At 40.6% G+C, this 6447-nt stretch overlaps 1 pseudogene; it reads left to right on the forward strand.

Moving 5' to 3' along the window:
• Positions 1-5237: 5237 nt before the first annotated feature.
• LOC121522216 lies at positions 5238-6447 on the forward strand (annotated as a pseudogene).

The raw sequence follows: 6447 nt of genomic DNA on the forward strand, positions 1-6447 counted from the left end.
GAAGGGTTCATTGTGATCCTGTCAGCCAGTTTGAGAGTTTGCTTCGTGCAGCTGCTATGAGCGGTAAAAAACTTTGAGACTTAAAAACTGTCAGAATCTGCCATTTAATCACAAGTAAATCATGGTTGTTTTATTTCTCTGAGCTGAAATTGTAAACACTAACCAAGCCATTCCTTGACTCCTCCACACTGAGCACATTAACAACATCACCAGCTGGTTCCATTTGACAAGTTTCATGAATTTGATTCCAGATGGATCAGAGAATTCCCAGTTAATCCTCTACTGCATAACATTGCCCTCAGGCAACGAACCAGTTTTATTGTCATTAAACTTCCCCCTATAGTTTCTTGGTGTTCTTTTTTTAAGATAATATCACAAGAACTAACTGTTAACAAAAATAAAAGGGTTAGCAGTGGTTGTGATATTTTATAGGGGGGCGGGGCATCACTTTTTGGAGCCAAAATGGCATAGGATGCGGCGCCAGAGATCGGCAATTTAAATACTGTTTTTTCACATGATTACATTGAAATAACTTCATAAATAAAAATATGTGCATGTGCATCAATATGTTAGGAAGTATCTTTTATTGTTAATAGACATATTATGATATTTTTTAGTTACAAAAAATGAGTTTTTTGGTTCATTGCCTGAGGGCAACATTGTGCAGTTAGGCCACTACCGTTAGAGTCATTTTGATGAAGCAGTGGTTTTCAACTCTGGCCCTGAAGACATCCCACCCTGCATGTTTAGATGCTTGTCTTCTTCATTACATCTGAACCAAATGATCAGTTTGTTGTAAATCCAATTAATCAAATAAATCAATGAAAAAGAAGCGAAAAAGGGTCCCAGGGACCAGGACTGAGAGGCACTATGTTACAGTTTTCAGATCACTGTTATTAGTGATTAGTAATATAATAACGAGTATTTTAAAGTTGCCATTAGCCAGTTAGAGATCACTTTTGATATAACTGAGTTAGCTATGGCTTATGTGTAGATGCCAGTGTTCTGAGTCCTTTTTTTGGAAGGCTGGAGAAGTCCTATTGTGACTCCATATGATTGACTGTCTTTTACAGGAGATGGTCTGTTTATATCTACCACTGCAACTGCACTGCATCCACAGTAACAACTTTTCTTGGTTCTACACCAAATAACGTTGCAAAGAAACACTGGGACTGAAACATGTTCAACTATCACATTATTCAGACACACAGCATCCCTTCTACTGACATGAGCAGACTAACTCCCCCATGCAAACATGCATTCAGACCTACAAAGGCATAAAAAAGGACAGTTGTTTCCTCACACTAGGCTTTGCCCACTTATAAAAAATGTAATACAGGGGTAGAGCAGGGTTAAAAACATGGAGTCTTCATGGGGGGAACCATTCTGTCCTTCAGTAATTGATCTGAGTCCATCTTTATGGGGAAAGTGCTAAACATGTGTATAATGCAGTTTAAGCTCTAAAAAGCAAGAAACTTCACAGTTAGGTTCAGATTAATATTTCTTTTGCCATCACATATGTAGAAGGTCAGTTAGATAATAAATATTTATTCCCTAGAGTAGCAGTATACTGTATAGGTGACCACAATACTACTACTATCATAGTAGTAGTATACAGTGGTATATCAATAAATAAATAGTAAATGGAATGGAATAAATAAATGCTTGATTATTGAATATATGAACATAACATTGATTTTTGATGTGCTGCTTGTTAAAATATAATGTAATTTATTTTATAAACTGCTTATTTGTTTTATTTTGTATATATTGTAAACCATCACGTTTTGGTACCCTTATTGCACATTGTTGCCCTGAGGCAACGAACCAAAATCTGGAGTATGGGTGGTGGTGGGAAAATTTTTTTGGTTGATCTCTCAATAAGGACCCCCAAGCTACCAAAAAGTAGGGTGAAATATTTTTTTCTCAAAAAAATAAAAAGTCATGCAATAGAGGGTTAAGGCTTATCTATCATATTTCCATATTAAAACATAGATGTTTTACATATTACCTCAACAGAAACTGTGAGTCACATCATTATGTCAACACGTTCACTCTACAGTCAAACACATACAGTATCTTGTTCCTGATATGCACCTTACCTCATGCTGTGTTACTGAGAGGAATAATTGTCTTTTACTCTGGCCCCCCTGTTTGCAAACACAACATTTCTTTCAGTGTAACAAGCATGGAAGCCAACAATAGATTTTGTGATGTGTAACTTTTAAAATTAAGTTCTCTATCACAATCAGTCTCAAATCATGAAAGCGGTCATCAGTTGGTGCTCGACTACACTTCTGGCAACACTAAACAAAACAAACAACAAAAGCAGAAATACATCCATTATTTGATTTTAACTAGTTTGCTGGGATATTTTATTTCCAATTGCTTTCTCAAAAAACTGGCACATAACCATAACCCAAGATCAAAGTGGTAGTTTTCCTATCATAACGTGCTTGTTTCTGAAGATTTTGCAAACATAGCTGAAAGTAAATCACAGAAAAACAGCATTATTATCTGATGGTGATGGACTTCAATGCTTTTATAAACTTCAGTCTATAAAATGACCATGTGACAGGCTTCTATATAAGACAGGACTTTAATCATTCTAACCTGCAATTTCCATGTAGGATGACTGCGCCGCACAGAACCTTCTAAATGAGACCTGCTTTTACTAGTCAAAACATTTGGCAACACCAGGCTGATAACAGGGACTGAGCGTTAGGCCTTGTCCTCACATAGGAAATATTTTCAAAAAATGTATTACTGTCAGTTTTGACCTTCTATACAAATGTGCACCCAGCTTCACCTGAAAGTTCACTTCTGGACTTAGTTGGACACCAGACTCTAATCACACTCTTGTGTGATCACAAGTAAGAGGCTGCTTATGTGTTGCTGAATTACTTTGCTGTGTCCATTTATATCCAGTACAGTGCCTTCACCTGCATACTAGTGTGACTGCTGCATAATCAAAGTCTGGCCACTGGGTTTCTGTGTGGTTAAGTTACCATACTTCATCTGATCAGGATGCCTCCTGAGTGCCTCTCTTTAAGGTCTTCCAGGCACACCCAGATGGGAGGAGATCTCGGGGAAGACCCATAATGCACTGAAGGGATTCTAAAGGACATTTGGAGCAACAGTGTGGCATGCAAATTGACACAGATAGCCTGGCATATGCATTGCCAATTATAGTAGTATGATTTTTTTCATTCTTAAGGCCTTTGCACATTAAGGGCGACGCCAACAAATGGCATGAAAATGCAAATAATACAGTGGAGAACTTTGTCACGCATTTCTATGCACATCAAGAGCTGTGCGATTTTGCAAAATAAATTATGCACATTCTTCAAAACATTTGCGCTTCAAAAGCCTGCAGTGTGTTTTCTCCTGTCCTCTGATAAACAGTGATGTTTACTGGAGCGAAAGATAAAAGTAGGTTTCTCCCTCTCTCTCCTCCTGTCCTTGTGTAAGGGCACTTTTACACACAGCCAAGTTAGTGCAGTTTTGTTTCACTGTTTCATTCACTTTCTTTCACTGCCAGCTAAGTTTCTAAGAGAATTGAGCAACCTTTATTTCATTTATGTTAATATGGTTAATAATGTCAGATGGTCTGCTATCTGATTGATAGAACACAGACTGTTCAATTAGAGGTTGTTACCTCTAAGGTACTAAGAATTTAGAAGGGGGTGCCTCAAGGGTCTGTACTGGGCCCCCTGTTGTCTACTATGTACTATGTTGCCTGTTGTCTCAGCTACCAGCTGAGAGGAGCATATGGAGAGGAGGGTGGAACTTTCCTCCAAGGGGGGAGGGCCAACCAAACCTGAAACCACACAAAATTTTGTTTCTGTAACAGGACCCAGATGCTGTGCAGGGAGAAAGCCAGCCTGGCAACATAGTGAGTATTAATGGAAGGACATTCTCATAATGCAAAATTCCTGTTGGGCTAATTTTCATATGTTAACAGAACTCATAAGCTATCAGACAGCTGTATGCAAACTATCTATGGTGGCAAATACAACTGGCAGAGGTGGACATAAGAAAAAAAAAGATGGAAGACCTCTCACTGGAGTCCGAAATAAAAAGGAGGGCAATGAGAAAATTGGTCCTAGAATTGAAAAACTTGAGCGGGAGGTGAGTTATGCCTTCAATGCACTGTATGCTGACTGTAACATAAATAATGTATTAATCATTATTCCCCTTTCCTCCCCCAGCTGCGAGAAGATGACACATCTTCAAAAAAATGAAACAAAAAGAAAGGTCAAATGGAATTTTGGTGGTGTCTGTTTGTTTAATGTATGCACAGTTAGGGCTACCATAGAGATGACACTAGGGACACAGACTGGAATTTCCATCTGTCATCCTACCTAAGTTCTATCATTGGAAGTTGAAAGACTGGCTGTATTATTAAGGCTAGAAAAGCACATAATGTACCCTAAAATGCAATTTCCCAGATAGTGTATATTAAAACACCTTATGGCAATAAAAAGTGAGTAGAGGGAACAGTTTAATTAGTTATCTCTTTTTTAAGGTGATAGGTGTCATGTAACCTTGCAAAGCAGATGGATACGCCCCCATTTCCTTGTTTTTCACTGGTGAATCCATCTTGCAAAGCTCCCATCTGAACTGTTTGGGCCTGGTTAGAAAGTGACAGGACCAATCAGCGACGAGGGGCAGTACTTTCGTGACTTTAACAAGCAGCAGCAAGAGCTGGTACAGTTATGGAGGAAGAGATTAGTGTGGATGCCGCTAAAGCACCAGTTTTATCAGAACTTGACAACATTTCTTCGTTAAAAGAAAAACAAAGAACAGCAGTGAGTTGTTTTCTTTTCAAAAACGATAGAAGTCGAGTACTTACATGTCTATAGTCGCCATGTTTCGCGATATTCCTCAGTAGCTGCGCACGCGCAGCTTGATAGCGGCTACTTCATGTGTTTTGTTGCTCTGATTGGCCCGTAGAGATGTGACAGACAGAACGTTCATCCAATCACCCTCCGAGTTTTTTTAAAGCCTCTGCCTTTTCTCAGATGTTTCCTATTGAAGCTTTCCCAGATGGATGTGTGAAACACATCCATCTGGCATGTCAGGTTAGGTAGCATGATGACTAAAAAAAAGGTATCATTACTAAATAACCGTTTGAAGCTTGTGAGGCGTGAGGGTACAAAGGTGTTCCTCTTAACATCAAGTGAGCCAATAGCCTATATGAAGGCCCAAATGGTGTGTTCCTTCCTGCTCTAACAATGGCGTGCCCATTCTTGCAAGATGTGGTGGATGAGCACTCATGCTCAGGAGAGCCTTCAGGCAAGAGAGGGTCTTCGGGGACCGGTTAGACCAACTGGCTTTCCCTGATGACCACCTATATGAAAGATACAGGTTTTCTGGAGATGGCATCAGGTATCTGTGCAGACTGCTGGGTCCCAGGATCAAACACCGCACAGCAAGGAGCCATGCGCTGAGTGTCGAGCAGATGGTTTGTGTGGACTTGCGCTTTTTTGCAGGTGGAGGCTTCCTGTACTCAGTGGGGGATGCAGAAGGACTGAACAAGGCCACAATTTGCCGCACAATAATATGGAGTGTGTGTCTGGCTGTTAAAGCACTTTCAGATGTTTTCATCTCCTTCCCTGGCCACAGAAGACTCTGCGACATCAAAGAGGAGTTTTATAGGATTGCAGGTAAGAGAAACTACAAATTACAGGACAACTGTCAACAGTCATAGTAGGATACTCATTGCTTTGTGTTACAGGTTTCCCCAATGTCACTGGTGCATTAGAGTGCACGCACATCAAGATAAAATCCTCCTCAGGTGCCCATGAAGTGGATTTTGTGAATAGGAAATCCTTTCACAGCATTAATGTTCAGGTGAACATGACTTTTTCCAAATTGTCAGTTAATGACCACTGTGCATTGATTGGTTTAAATAGTCTTCATCTTATAATTTCAGATGGTCTGCAATGCTGACCTTCTCATCAGCAATGTTGTGGCAAAGTGGCCTGGCTCGGTCCATGACTCCCGAGTCTTTCGGACCTCTGAAATCTATCAGCACCTATCACAAGGTGAGCCACACAACCTCTATTAATAACCACTTTTTACATCATGGCTGTGTCAAGAATGTCACTCTATTATGAGGTTGTGCTGATGAGATTTTGTATTGACAGGTGAATTCTCTGGTGTGTTGCTGGGGGACAGGGGGTATGCCTGCCAGCCTTTTCTCCTGACACCATTCACAGACCCCCAGGAAGCACAGCAGGCCTACAATCATGCCCATGCCAGGACAAGGACCTGGATTGAAATGACCTTTGGCCTTTTCACTCTCTTCAAGACTTAAGGGTCAGCCCTTTGAGGGCATGTGACATCACTGTGGCCTGTGCTGTCCTCCACAATGTGGCCTGCCTGAGGAAGGAGAGGGCCCCCATCACACATGGACTGGGACAATCCTGCCATCTTCCCTGA

This window comes from Cheilinus undulatus, linkage group 15 (genome assembly GCF_018320785.1).
Source record: "Cheilinus undulatus linkage group 15, ASM1832078v1, whole genome shotgun sequence".
NCBI classification, from domain to species: domain Eukaryota; kingdom Metazoa; phylum Chordata; class Actinopteri; order Labriformes; family Labridae; genus Cheilinus; species Cheilinus undulatus.